This window comes from Teleopsis dalmanni, chromosome 1, assembly GCF_002237135.1.
Source record: "Teleopsis dalmanni isolate 2A chromosome 1, ASM223713v2, whole genome shotgun sequence".
Classification (NCBI taxonomy): Eukaryota; Metazoa; Arthropoda; class Insecta; order Diptera; family Diopsidae; genus Teleopsis; species Teleopsis dalmanni.
Window position 1 is genome coordinate 910,732 of NC_051846.1, and position 16,005 is coordinate 926,736.

Sequence of the window (16,005 nt, forward strand, 5' to 3'; positions counted from 1 at the left end):
ATAAAAATTAAAGTCTGAACATAAAAAACAATTAATTTTAAAATAAATAACTTACATTAAGACTTAGTAATATTTATTTATAATTTATATGTAAGTGCAGTGAAAAGTATTCAAAGCGAATATAGCTGAATCCAACAATGTTGTCGAATTGGGAGAATAATGTATCTTCTTAATGTTATAATGTTCTTTATTCAATGATTGCTTACAGACTAAATTTACATGTACCATATTAACATAAAACTAAGAGAGGTAAGCATTAGTAATAATAAGATTACCTTATTACTTGTTCATAGATTAAGGTGACCATATTACAAATGTAATTGGTTAGAACAACTTAAACTCAGAAGTAGTAACATCATACGATTTAGAGAGAGATTATGAGAACGTTCCTTTAACAGACATATTACTGTGTATAAAATTATATATATTTTACTGTAAAGTATTGTCTAAAATTATTGTATTATTAAATTTGTTTGTTACAATTATCTTAAACGAATTTAGTAATATACAATTCATATATTCAAACATAAGCCCATAAAGGTACGAAGTTTAAGTTTTACATTCAAATGTCAATTTTTAACGCCATCTGACATATAGTTTTTACATCAATTTTTAAATAAGCCATAAATTTTTTAAATAAGCCATCAATTTTTTAAATAACCCATCAATTTGTATTGTCTGCAAATTTACAATATCAATGATACATCAGACGTCTATACTCATACAATGGATCATTTTGGGTGGCCAGCAGTGTCTCTATGAATATAATTTTAAATCAAATTTGGCGCATTAATATTAAACAGAATTTCCAAAAACTTCTTTGTTGAACTGTTCCGCCTGGAAATTAATTCAGGGCATAATCTACACCGAATTAAGGGTCGTTGCACTATTTCAGTATACGTTATTCAATGCGGGTCAAATTGAAACTATTCAATATGAAAATTGGATTAAAGTAGGTTACGCTATTGCAGAATATGGCAGGCTTTTAAGTACCTAAAGCAGTCCTGACCTATTCTTTAAGCCGTATCATATACAATACCTTTTACTCATGATATTTTAATATATGGCAGACCAAAATATTTGTTCAGAATTAAATTTTTAATACAATTATTGGAAATGTGCTGCACAAATTTTTAATCAGGGTGACGTTAAATAATTCTTTTTATTTATAATTATTATATTTTTTATTATTCATAAATATTCTTCTTATAGGTATACTACAAAAATTTTATATTTTTGTTTCTACCTAATTAGTCTGTGAAAGCTAATTTCTTGTAATAAATTTTTTTCTTTTAATAATATAAAAATCCTATTTGTTAATAATTTTTATTATTTATTTAACAACACAATTTTCTACAATTTTAAATAAAAATTTAATAAATATTTTCCTTATTAATGTTATTAATATCGATAGAATAAATATCATATTTATTTTGTTAAAAAAATTATTTTTTTATATAAAAATATGTGAAAAAATAATATAAGTCAAGTGATATTATCACTTTCGAAACAGTTTTCCTCTTTCGGGCACTCACTTTTCGCGGCGCCGGATCAAGGTCTGTGCATAGGCATTCGCCTCGCCCTGCTTTGTGAAATTTATTTTGCTACTTGATGGAGACTCTGCTTTTAAGAAAATTTTGATCCTTAAATATAATATAGACATTTAAATGATAAATGTAATTTTTAAAGAACAATTCTGTAAAGCTAATTGCTTCTAATACTTTTTAATGCAACATGAATTTAATCCTGATTTTAAATCAATTATTTAAATAAAGTAAGCAGGACTTCATACAATCGTGTTCGGCAAACTTAAAATTCTATACATCCAAATGGTTGTGAGCTGAATTTTTGAATAATTTCAGTCCTAGATGTTGCTGCTTATATATTTTTTCCCTTTAAATGAACATCTCTGTCTTACTAACATAACTTAAAACAATGTTGAATTTTATAATTACTTAAAATATAAATAACAACAAATATATTACACTCCTATAGTAATATATTTGTTTAATATGTTCAGCACTGTCAGTAAATATTTTAATAATATTTAATAACTTAAGACTTGTAAGCTTTTCCAAATTTGCAACTAAAAAAGTCATTAATAAAAATCTCAGTAAATATTAGTAGCTTAACAATACAATAGCATAGATTAAAAAGACTCACTTTAGTTATCAAAGAAAATCGAGGTGTTCTGTACGTAGTTTGCATTTTCACTCCATGTACTACTTTTGCTAAGTTATTTGATCTTCTAGTGAAGCTAAGGGAAACTTAAAAGTTCCTTAAGTTTTAAGAGAAAGAAGAGATATTGTCTATATTAAGACGCTAAAGCTATCAAGAAAAGGAGAGGTTCGCTATCCATTGTTTCATTATAATTCTATGTAATCTCCTTGTTAAATCATTTGATCTTGTAAATGACCTCCACTATATGCATCTGCCAGGCCGGTAAGAAAATCACATTCCAGAAAATTAAATCGCTTCGGTTACATTCCCATGCCAAAGACATGAAAAGTGATTCATGCATTCCTTCTCTATCGTATTAATTAATATTCGATAATATTCGATATTCGAATAATTAACTGTCAACAAGAAACAGGGGTAAAAGTCATATTATTATATTGAAATAGAACAAGCTAGATGGTAAAAAGAGTGAGGGTAAAATAATATAAATAGGTTAAAGAAAAGAAATCAATTAAGTTACCTCATAAATAACTAAGTTCATAGTAACAGATTGTTTCAAATTTAAATTTTCGAAATGTTTTTTTAAATTATTAATTTTTAATATTGGGCATATATTATCAACAGATATATAAATAATTTATATAAATAATCAAATAATCGTTATGAGAAATTTCAAAAAATTTTGACCAGAATTTAGATCCAGAAAAATAAGTAATCCATAAGATAACTCTTTAAAGTCAATTTTTGAATATAACAAATGTTTGTTGTTTACCCTGATAGTAGATATTCTTTCTTTAAACGACTTCTTTAACTGAATACTAAAAAAGAATAGCAGAATTTATTTTTATTTCCAAAATAGAACTTCAAATTTGAAAAAATTAAAGTACAAGGTTATGCATTAAACTCAGTACAATCCTTGATCAGGGCAGAACATTGTTTTATATTGTTTATAAACTATATAATAAAATAATACGAATAGTAAAAAATAACATATAAAAATTGTGTTAATAAATAATAACTGAAATTTTTCTATAAAGTATAATTATATTAATAATTAAATGCTTTGATTATTGATTCACTCACTCCACGAGTATTCTAAGTTACTCATACGCCATAAATAAATTTATTAATTTCCTTATATAAAAGATTGTTTTATTTGTTTTATTTTTTTACTTTTAATACTTATGATTTTTATTTATTTTATATATATATATATCAGATAAATAACTAAATCAATGCATACGACGTATTATTAAAGTCAATTGTAAAATTATAATTATCGAGTTAAAACCAAAATTTTTAACTAACATAAATAATTAAAGCATTATTTATGTTAGTTAAAAATTTTGGTCAGAATATTTTAACATTAAACATTATAAATTTAATTAAATTTTACTTAGATTGATTAAAATTTTATTAACTAAGCTATTGTTAATTGGTTTTTAAAATTACAAGTAACATTTTTACGGCAATCAAATTCCATTTAAATTTAATTAAACCTTTATTGATTGTTAACTAAAAATTATTATTAACATTTTTTCAATATTCAAAGTCATTCAATATAATCTAAAGAATTATGCATAAATTCTTTAGGGAAATAAAATTAACATAAAACGAAAATTAATTAAATATTGTATAAAAATTCTGATTAATATTACCAAATCATCATCGGATAATAATTTCAATATGTGCCAAATACTTACTACGGCCATGTGCGAATTCGAGTTAATTGATGTTAAATTAAGGGAAATAGTAAATTATGTCGGTATGGCAGGGAATGTTGGTATTTACCAATATTTCGAGTAGGGTAAATTAGATAAAAATTAGGTAAATTTGGTGTTACCATTGTGAAAATTTTATAAGATGTTAATAAATAAATTTGAAAACTTTTAGCCAAAAATAATAAATAAGTGCAATAAATAAATAAATAAATATTTACATAAGTGCAGTGCAAAAAATCTCTAGGTAATATCAATTTACTTTACCTCAATTTACTCGAACCCGCACACGGTCTAAATTTAATTAATCATTAATCATCCTTAATCAAATATTATTGCATTTGAATGAAAAAATTTTATTAAATTTAAATTATTTAATTTTTCCAAACTCCGCTTACTTTCATATTAACAACAAATATTTATTTAATGTCTTTTTAATTTTATTATATTTAAAAGTCAGAGTACTCTGCTCCATTGAGCCATAAAACCCTATTATAATCAATGCGTTGATAAATTAAATAACTCATGTGAAAACCGTAAAATTAAATTCCCTTACGATATGAAATAGTAAAAAAAAGAAATTATGATTTTTTTTTAAAATTTCATATATATTTTTTTATTCTATAAATATTGCAGATTAATGTTAATATTCATTTGCCATTTTATCATACTTTTTAAGCAATTAAAAATTTTATAAACGTTAGTTGTGTAAAATATGTATCAATTTACTGATAAATATTTTATTTAATAAAAAAATATAAATCATTCCATATATTATATATATAAGCGTGAAAGAATTAAGTTTAATTTCATAGAAATTAAAATATATAAATATTTGAACTGTTATAACCAAATATAAATATTGAATAATATTTGAAAAGGTACAATTTTAAAAATTAATATATATAATATATTATATACAAAATATAAAATATATATATACAGTTATGTAAAATATGTAAAATTTTAACTAAAAAATAATTTAATAAATTTACGAGTAGTGTGTATATACGTTTGAATGTACATTTTTTATGTAAATCTTGTTAAATTACATTAAATTTATGGCTGTTAGAATTAATGAAAAATTTAATATTTTTATTTCAATATATGTAACATTTAATATCTAATTATGAACTGTAAATTATTTTATATGAATATAAATATAATAATATTAAATTTATGTTTTTTTTATGAAAGTGAATTTAATTGTTTATATAACAATGTGCATATATATATACAGATATATATGAATATTTTTTTTGCTGAAATTAAAGATAAATATTTAAAAAAAAAACATATTTTGGATTTAATAAAAACACTCAAAATAAAAAAATTAAGCAAAGGTAAGTTTTATTCTTAATTATGAGACCATATCTAGGGCAAGTGTTACAAATAATATGATATGACACTGCGAGCGTCGGGTCTATTGTGCCCACTTCTGAGGCACGAGCCCTCTCCAAGCCCTGTTATTTCGAGAAATAGTAGTATAGAACTCACTTTATAGAGTTTAATTGCCTCTTAAGTGTATACATTACCAATAGTGTTTCTGTTTGTGCATTAGCGAAAGCTATTCTAACAGCAGTTATGTGGCAGACGTTTTATTCTTTCCACAGAATCTGAAGTTTGCATCCGTATATATGCCTAGTCACCTAAAGTGGTGTTACAGCTTACAACGTTCTGTTAATTATCCTGTAATGAATCCAAGTTTTCCGGGTTCTCCTATTAATATAGGTACCAATAAATATTTGGATTATTTTAATTTTGGTAGATTATCCCAGTAATTCCTTTTGTTTTTATTTTTATGAAAGAAAGGGGTGTACTGTGTTCTAATCCACAGAAAGTTTCCGAACTCACCATCCGTATAGCTGCTCCTGTATGTCGCGGTACCCAGAGACTTGACACCTGATTTAATTCGACGAGCAATGCATGTACATATTTCATATTCCTATTCTACTCTGGTGCAATTCCGATTTCCGGGCATGCCGATTTGATGACAGATTTTTCTGGAATCAACCATTTAAACAACTTTTTGTACTATAATATTAGCCCATATAACTTACTTTTCGAAACTTATATCGGCAAATTATCTAGCGCAAACTAGTATGCACAATTTTTACATTCATAAAACTAATACACAGAAAACGGTTTAAGTGACGAAAATTCAACAGGAAGTATAATGTTCGATATTACCGAAGCCCTTGATAAAGTCCGGCATTCTCGACTAATAATTAAGCTTAGAAATGACGGGACACCAAATAACCAGTAAAAATTATCAATAATTTCCCGAATAAAAGAGACTTCAGAGTCAAAATTGAAATCCACTGCTGCATAAGAAGAACAAATTAAAGATGAAGTACCCGAAAGCTCCCCTTTATCACCAATCTCATATTATTTATATACGGTTAACTCCAATTGAAGACGGAAACACATTATCTTTGTGAGTTCATTACACAAGATCAATCAATTCATAATCAACATAATCAAACATAATCAATTTAAAATTATATCAATACTTACATTATAAATTACCAAAGAAATTATTATATGATGAAAACCCAAAAGACAAAAGGACTAATAATGAATGCTAAAGATATGCACTAGATGGCCCGTTTACTTTTTGTTGGTAGCTTCCATGTAAAAAGTTTTAATTTTAAAGCCGGATATCTTCAAAAGTAAGTAATATTTAGCGTAACGGAAAGATTCAGTCAAAATAATTGCCTTTATTTAAATCCTGAGAAATGATATGGGCATCCCTGAGAAATCAGAATAGTGCCAAATTAAATATCTTTTAGCTATGAAATAGTTTATATAGATTGATTATATGCAAAATGAATCATTTTTAAAAATAGTAAAGGTTAGTTCGCATCCAACTACAAGATGTGGCACGAGTGAGTGAAAAAAGGATGAGTGTTCCTTTTCGATGATGCAGATGATCTTCATAAAACTTCATTTGAAATAATTAATAATAAATGTATAGATTGATTATTGTTTGCTTCACTTTGATTGTGGTATGATTACTCATTTATCTAAGTTCCTCAATCTTTCCGACTATTTTTGTTAAGAAGTTTTATTTTTATATAAAAAAAATTTTATATATTCATTAAAATCTATTTTAATTATTGGTAAAATAAAAACTATTGTAGCAAGAGGGAAACCTAACCATGCATATAATATATACAGAACAAATTGTAAAAAAAAAATTAAGTCACTAATTTTACTCCTTAAATAAATGCCTTCATAGCGAAATAGAATAAAATAAAATAGAATAGATCTTCACCATTTTTTCCGAGTAAGATGTTTGTAGGGTATAAATTGCATCCCGTCTTGTAGTAAAACCGGCTTATTTAAGATGCACAAGTTGAATCAATTGTGACAACGTATATTATTATCTTCCAAACAACGATATATAGGACCCTGTGCGAACATATACACCACTAGGAGAAGTGGACTCTAAGAAGAAGCAACGATAAAAAATTTAATTGTCAGTAAGAATAATAGAAGATATACATATTTTAACACAGATAGTAAACTTAATTGACAGGTAATTGATAGGCCCATCAATATTTATTTAAAAAATACTTATCATAAAAAATTCAAAAAATTAGATTGGTTTCAAGTGCTTCCAAGTTTATTACATTTTCAACTAAGGTCCAATGTATATAAATTTGTAAAAATAAAGCACTGAATATACCGTGGAGTTTTATGCCTTTATTTTACAAAACTAAGAAATTTGGAATAAATGTTCTAAGAAGTTATTAAGTTTCCAGATGCCATGAAACTTAAGTGCACTGCAGGTTCATCTATACAAAGCTTCTTTATTTACAAAGAAATTTTTGGAAGACTTAATTGCGTAAATATCGTTGAACTGACCCACGATATGCTATTTGCCAAACAGATAAATGAATACTTTACAATTCGCAGAATGTAACACAAACCATGACATTAACACCAATCAAATGTAAATTTTCGACAGTTGTCAGAAATGCGTTGATTGAGCATTCCCGAAATAATTAATCCCAATGGGAATGGATGAAATGGAAGAACTTTTGCAACCATTAAGCACTGTGGAAGTTATGGGTACAGCCAGAAAATGATTGGAACATTTAATCATTGAATTCAATCTTGTCTTCTTTCTCAACTACTAAAGATTAAGCCATATTTCCGGATTTATTTTCATTAAATTTTTTTTATTTATTGCATATTTTTTATTTGACGTTTTGTGTCAACTTCATTAAAAAAGCGTATAAAATTACTTTTTCGGAATAAACAAAATTTTATTGTGCTTTTATGAAGACTTTTTAGAACTTGAAGTATTACGAGGACTGACTTTTTATGTACTTTGCAGCAGAAGTAAGACAAAAATTAAGAAACAAAATATATAAACAAAAATTACCAATAAAAAATTATTCCACAAGTATTAATAAATTATTTTGTTGAAAAGTTTTAACGCCGAAATTCACATAAAAATGAATCGAAAATAAGAATTTGTAATGCAAAATTTGGCAAAACGTAATAAAGTGGCAAAATAAACGAAATCAAATAAAAACAAAACAGTCGAGGAATCCGAGTACGAGTACGGGTATGAGTACGAGTAAAACTGAAGCACATAAAAAATAAATAATTTTGTAAGGACATAAACGAAATTCCACACAATCAACTTTGTAACTTCATTTTAACGATGAGAATTGGATTCAGTAAAAATGTTAATGTAAACGTACTTATGCATTTAAGCCTCCGACCCAGGCACGGTGCCACAAATATATACGAGTATCAGCACATGCCTGCGTACAACAACATACGGAAAAACTCTACTGACATAAAAAAGAATGTCCTTAAGCAGTATTTAATCATCAAAAGGCACACTGACACAAAGTTCCTCCCAAATCTGGGCTGTTCTCCCAATGTTAGGGGAAAGCAACAAATTTAAAATTTGCTGGCATTTTAGGTAACAAATTTAATTTATTTATACACGTACACACATATATATAGATGTGTATATAGAAGTATATACGGCAATCCCCGATTCAGAATCAGTCATGGAGATTTCATTACTGCAAAACAATTTCATTCTGCGACATAAAAACGGAAACGAATTCAGTCTGCGCTGTTCAGTTTAATGACGATTGCAGCTGGTTTGAGGCTCCGCTAAACATAAAACAACTTTAGTCCTTGCAATTATTATTAATCAGTGAGGTCATCTGAATGGCAAAAGCCATCAGTACTCGAGTTGGTTGTACAGTGTAGAAGTATTGCTGACATCGGATCAAAGCAGCAGAACCAGCTCTGAAATCTGATGACAGTTAAACTGAAACATAAATTTATAATCGGTCAAGCTCAGCCGTAAATTAAAAAGGAAACTTTTCAAAATTTATGAAGCACAAAATCACGTGCGAATTATTTTGTTAAAATTTTGCTTTACGGGAATTGACTGAGAGAAAAAAGAAATGATTTATGATTCCATTTAACAAAGTTCAAAATCCAAAACAGAAGCAATTTTGTCTTAAAATAATTCAAATTATCGTATTCTAAAACTTTTAGTTCCAATTCAATACAAGTCAGGTAAGGTCAATCACGCTTAGAAGGCATGGGGAAGGCATGGTGTTGAAATTCAAACGCGTCCATAAAATACTTTAAACCATTTTAACATATATACTATATATTTTTTCTTCTAAATATATCATATGAACTTCAAATTATACTTACATGGATTAGATTACAAGGGTATCAATATTTATTCAGAGAAACTCTCTTGAAATAAGTTCCTCATACGTACGTACATGGATTAGATTGCAACGATATTAATTTTCGTGCAAAGATTGCAAGAATAACAATTTTCATTCAGAGAAACTCTCTTGAAGTAAGCTCCTCAAACGTACATGGATTAGATTACAAGATATCAATATTCATTCAGAAGAACTCTCTTAAGTTCCTCATACGTACATGGATTAGATTAGAAAGGTATCAATATTCATTCAGAAGAACTCCCCTGAAATAAGTTCCTCATACGTAGGTACATGGATTAGATTGCAAGGATATTAATTTTCATTCAAAAGTACTCTCTTAAAATGAGTTCCTCACACGTACATGGATTAGATTGCAAGAATAACAATTTTCATTCAGAGGAACTCTCTTGAAATGAGTTCCTCATACGTACATGGATTAGATTGCAACGACGGAACAATATGACGGAACAAGTCTTTTTGAATGCTTCCAAGCCCACAAGCCACTTTCTTAGTAGAATAATAGACAAAAGCAGCATTGAATTGGTGTTTGTGGCCAGTGGTGGTACATATTGATGTGTGTAATTGCTAATAGATGGCCTCACTACAATAAGCTGAAAATTTCTTATTCAGCTTATTGGAACCGCACTTTCCAAAAGCACCACATATACCTACTAGTATTTTTAATATTAGTGATTACTATTTGTTGTTTTTTTTTTATTTAACGTTACAATGACCATGATTTTACCATTTAATGAAAAATGTAAAGTTGAGTGACGCCAATAGCACCACATGACCTCGACTTAAATTGCATCATTTCAGGAATATAAATTACTTTTATTTATGATTGTTTTCTTAAATAATAAATAATATTTTAAAATATTTCAAGATTTGTATTGCATATTTATTTGCCATTCTACGAAATTCTGAAGATTTATTTTCGGTACAAATTGCTTCCCTGCAAATATTTTTTCATTTTCATGTACCATGTATTTCGGTGAAATGATACTTTAAGATTTATGGTTTCCGCGGTAATGGAATGTCACTGGCTTCATATTTTTTGCAATCGTTCCTTTATTCATAATTACAATTGTCCTTGCTTTCTGCCGTTGTGTGGAGACCAGCTCACTACTTACAATATTTTAATGGAGTAAGGAATTTCACTTCTTGTAACTGCTGTCAAACTTTTAACACAAATTGTATTGGCCCATCAAATTTATTTTTACATTTTATGATACTCAGTTTCAGCCATTTCCGGTGTTAAAGCCACTTTTCCACAATCGAACCAGCCTTTCTCATATTTTTGTATTGCCTTTCCGCACGTTTTTGCGTGTGGATTGGCAATAAATTTTGTCTTCCATGAAAATATGAAAGTTTTCACACAAATTTAATTCATATTCGCCGAATTAAAATGATTTTATAAAATTAACGTTAAATATGTAATTATTGGAAAAAGTGTGACAGAATGAAAAACAGAAAGGTCTTTAAAGATAAATAATGTTATGTGTGAACAACATGAATTTCAAAAGCTTTAATGGGAAACTTATTAAAAACTCAAATCAAATAAATTATTATAAAAAGTAAATAATAATGAAAGAAAAATCTTATTTTGGATCTTATTTTAATTTATAATAACAAAATTTTGCAATAATATACATTAGAAACGTTAATACTACTCCTAATAATAGCTTTAAAAATACTATTTCACAGATAGTGCCATCCGGAGAATAGTTCGAACATATTAGAGACACTGTGCATCAATTCAAGTCAGTGCTATCGGGACAATAGTTCGAACATGTTAGGGACACAATATCAATTAAAGTAGTGACTCACTCTCAGAATTTGATCAACGCTTCCCAGCGTTTTAATGCTTCATCCGCTTTACCAACTGTTTGAGCTATTATTTTTATATATAGTTCAGTTAAATCCAATCCATGCGATTTACAAACCTCTACACATTGTTAATGTAAACTTGCGGTGATATTATTGAAGAGCGGCCTACCTTACTGATTATACTAGTTTTAAAAAATAGAGTTTTAAATCCACTCTTTTATCTTTTTGCAGATGAATTTTATAAGGCATTCACACTTCAGCTGTCTAATCTTCAATAGACCAGAAGCCAATAAAAACTATCGTCAGTAATTTCTTCTATTTTTACTTGTTAATAATAAAGTAAGGTTTAGATTGTATCCAAACCCTAATGATCTATTCATATTTCACTTTGAAGACTCAAGATAATATTGTTGGAATTATTGATAAATTACATACATCATAGTTACACTAAGTCTATAATAATACTATCGATATGCCTTAATAAGAGAGTTAAAGAAAGTCTTTTTTTTTTCCTAGAAATCAGTTTTTTTTCCAGTAATTGGTTTTCCTCAATTTTTCGAAGACTTTCGGCACACAATGGTTGTGCGCCACTTATTCAAATGGTAGTGTTGCGACTTATTGGTTTTTTGAAAAACATGCGTTCATTTGATTGGATTTATTCTATCCGCAGACAACTTTTCTCGGGTTTTACTCACTTTGGAAGACCCAAACATTGGATTGCTGGTTTATTTCAAGCTCGTAGGTGTAGTTTCATAATTCATCATCTGTCACAATGCCATGGATGTGTTTTGAGCTACCTCGGCCGTATTTTTGCAGCATTCAACACTTATCTTCTTTTAAGTGATTGTCAAATGAAAAGGAACAGAAACAAAACATTCTTACAACTAAATGTATATATAAAAATGAATGTGTGCTGGTCCCATTTATATCCAAGAACGCGTCTATTTCTTGGTATATAACATGCCGATCAATCTCAATCATCGTTGTTTTCTGGAATAATCGTTGTTGGACGATCTTCAAGAAATTTGTCATGAAAAAAACTACGAACATGTTCAAAATCATTAAACCAGCCTTTCACAATCACTGAATGTGGTTTTTTATTACCCTATGTCAAACTAACTTGATCGATGCATTCATCTCTGGTTAATCCGCGTCGAAAATCGTAAAAAATCGTCGCATGAAAATGTTTATTATTTAATTCCATTTTTTTATTGAGACATAATTAAAAATCAATGTAAACAACACAATATGCGCGGGTACACTAAAACGTTGCAGTGATGTTTATACAAGAAAATGTCAACCATTCTAACAGAAATGTCAAAATTCATCTGACAATACTACGTGTTGGCTAGGCGCAAGATTTAGAAAGCAGCCTATATGCCTATATTATATTGTAAACTATACCTAAATAAATTTTAAATAATGAAACTTTTTATTCAAAAATGTACAAGATAAACGAAGAAACCCTTTCTATCAACTAATACTTACTTACTTAGATACTTACTTAGATATAATTTTTAAACTAAATTAGAACTTGGAGAGGGCTCTATAAATTTACTTCTTTTTTTTTGTTTTAACGGGGTGTAAAGTAATCGAAAGCGCAAGTGAGTGTGAAACTTCAATCCGCTAAAATCACCGAGATGTCCGATAGAGTTCCTTCTTAGCATTACCGATTTGGTATTTCATCAAGACGCTGCCCAGATCACTAACCGTAAACGTCTCTTTTTGTGCTTGTTTCTTTTTCAGCTAATGTGTTTTTATATATCATCGTTTCAATTATGTCACTGCAGCTGTTCTCATTAGATTATCTCTACACTTATCCTCGGTCAATATAATGTAAATATCTGCTAGAGTAGCTTCACTGGCAATATGGGTCAATAAGAAAATAAGGAAGAAAACTGTTAATGGGGCTAATAAACAATGTTGACGTAAATCTAAAAATCAAAATAAATTGAATTTTTAAAAAATTTGCAAAATGGAATAAATAAACTTAATTCATTTTATGCAAAAATATTTTTTAAGCATACTTTTTTATATGTTTTGTGCATAAAATTTAATAAATAAACTTAATCAATTTAAAGATACCAGAACATTTTTCACACAAATATTATAAGAAATCGCATTGCAAACTAAAGAGATATTAATATATAGCTGGATATATACATATATATGCCATAAATATGTTTCCTCAATTTATATGCAGGCTTTGTGAAATATAACAACAGGACACAGCAACAAAAGGAGCATATACCATACCATTATACCAGAAATGGCCACACAACGGACTAGACAAGCGCCACGTATGCATAATCAGTGTTCCTAAGACTCATCAAAAATTTATTGTGCGTACGTTGTTGATGGTTCTGATATGTTAATAAACCGAATAAATGCGTGTGTCCTCAGTTTAGATGACATACCCCGTAAAGGATACCATAAGTAGCTAACTAACCACACAATGGATTGAATTGATTTAAGTTTACAACAATTCATACCTTAATGTGTTGAATGCTTAAACTAGTAAAGAGAAGAGAGTTGAACCATGAGATGTGAAAAAAAGGTGCGTCTGTATGTCTTTAGAGCATAAATTGCTATAAATTTATAATCGGAAAGGAAATACTTTGCTTTCACTTTGAGTTCTTAAAAATTAACAAGCATTTATTATTTCTAAAAAATTTCACACAGTTTTGGGAAAGTGAATAAGTAGCTTTATAAGTTCGTGATGTATGTTTCGGTTTCTAGCTAATAACATATTTTTCTTGATAAGAAATTAAGAGTATCACACAAATAGCTTACAGACATTACTTATTTCGCTTACTCTATGAGTAGAGTGACAATCCTCGGGGACTGCTGCATTGACGTAGTGAGGAGGCCAAGTAGTTACGTCGAATCTTAGAGCGATGCCGGCAATAGCATGCTACTAGTAGGGCCTCCCTTGTCGATAAGATCGAAGAGAAGTAATACGTAAAGCTAAACGCAGTCAAGAACATAGCGTCGGTAATCATAATCAACGGCTGCAAAAGGCCTCTGTTCTCCAAATCTGTCACTACGTGCAAAGCTTACGAGGCTAACATTGCGCTTGTAACCTATTTTCAGGACTTTGCTTCCTTCTTTAACTATTTTCTGGAAATAAAACATGAGTCAAAACCGGATGAAATTACAGTTTCCAAGTGGTATTCGTACTTATACGACGAATCTACCTACTTCGGCAGCACGCACAACGGATTTGGAAATGTGAAACTTACGTTTAAACAGAATCTCTTCGTTAAATACAAGTATAACCAATGGCCCATTGTTCCCCTGGGAACGTAATAGAATGAACAAGAAACAATAACAATTCATTGCCAGAATTATTACACGTAATGAATTTGCAAAATATAGTCCACTTCTGCGTAACAGTTTTCAAAAATTATATTTTAGTGTTTCTATAGATCTCTTGAATTAAACATGGCTTTGGGAACTAACAATACTCATGTTGTGACCGTACTTATACCTCAGTTAAGCCCAAGTGTCACAAGCAGGATTTTATTTCATTTTTGATTTAAATTCTTCCATTAAAGTATCTAAGAGAATACACATGGGATAATGTCTGCCCTATATGTTTGAGTAAGATATTATTATAATATGTATTTAAATATAAAAACAGGAGTCGTAAATCAATGCGCAACGCCCGTCAAAATATCAGAGCAAAAACTTATACATCTGTATGTAACTGTCTCCACTGAAGCATCGTTTAACGGAAGGACCTAACGAGAGAGCTATAGAAGAATTTATTTGTGTTGCTTCTCTACTCGCTAAATTCATAGGCGAAATGTGTTGCATACAATTCTTTCGCGAGTTTTAATAATAAAAATTATTTGGAAGAAAAATAAAATAAACATGGGAGTATTTATAACATATATCCTAATTAACCTAAAAAATACAAATCTGTACATACATTTCCAAATCACAAACAAAGCTGCCGACTCTACTATCCAGAAGCTACAAGTTGCTCAAAGTCATATTTCTCCGAAGACTCTTCAAAGGGGCCTGAAGGAATATGCGAAAATCGACAAGCTGCCCTACTCTCTAATCTCAGAGTAACCACTAACCGCACGGGGCGATACGCAGATCCTAGATCAGTCATTCAATAATCACGAAGCATATGAGGAATACACAAATTAGTCAGTGAGATGGGTGGGACTCTGCAGAAACCCCCCAGTTATTAAAGAGTACAAGTGGTATTAATGATATAGTCTAGCCGATAAGAATAGCCCGTAGTTCATTTGATTGCAGGAGTTGTCACAATTTGGTAAGGAAGCAATGTATGCTGTGAAAACATTTATGCTTTTGAACTATATAGAATTAAAGGTAGTACGAGAGATTTATATAGCATGAATTTTAACGATCAAGAGAGAGATTTACATCCCAATTGTCTATTAATAAGTCTGTCTCCAAACCAGCAACCGCAATAAAGTTTAGTAAATATGTTGTTGTCAGAATTCGATTGACGGTAATGCTGAGTTCCTCTTGATTACCCACGTTAATACAAACCACTGTTTCTGATTATTGTTTTGTTA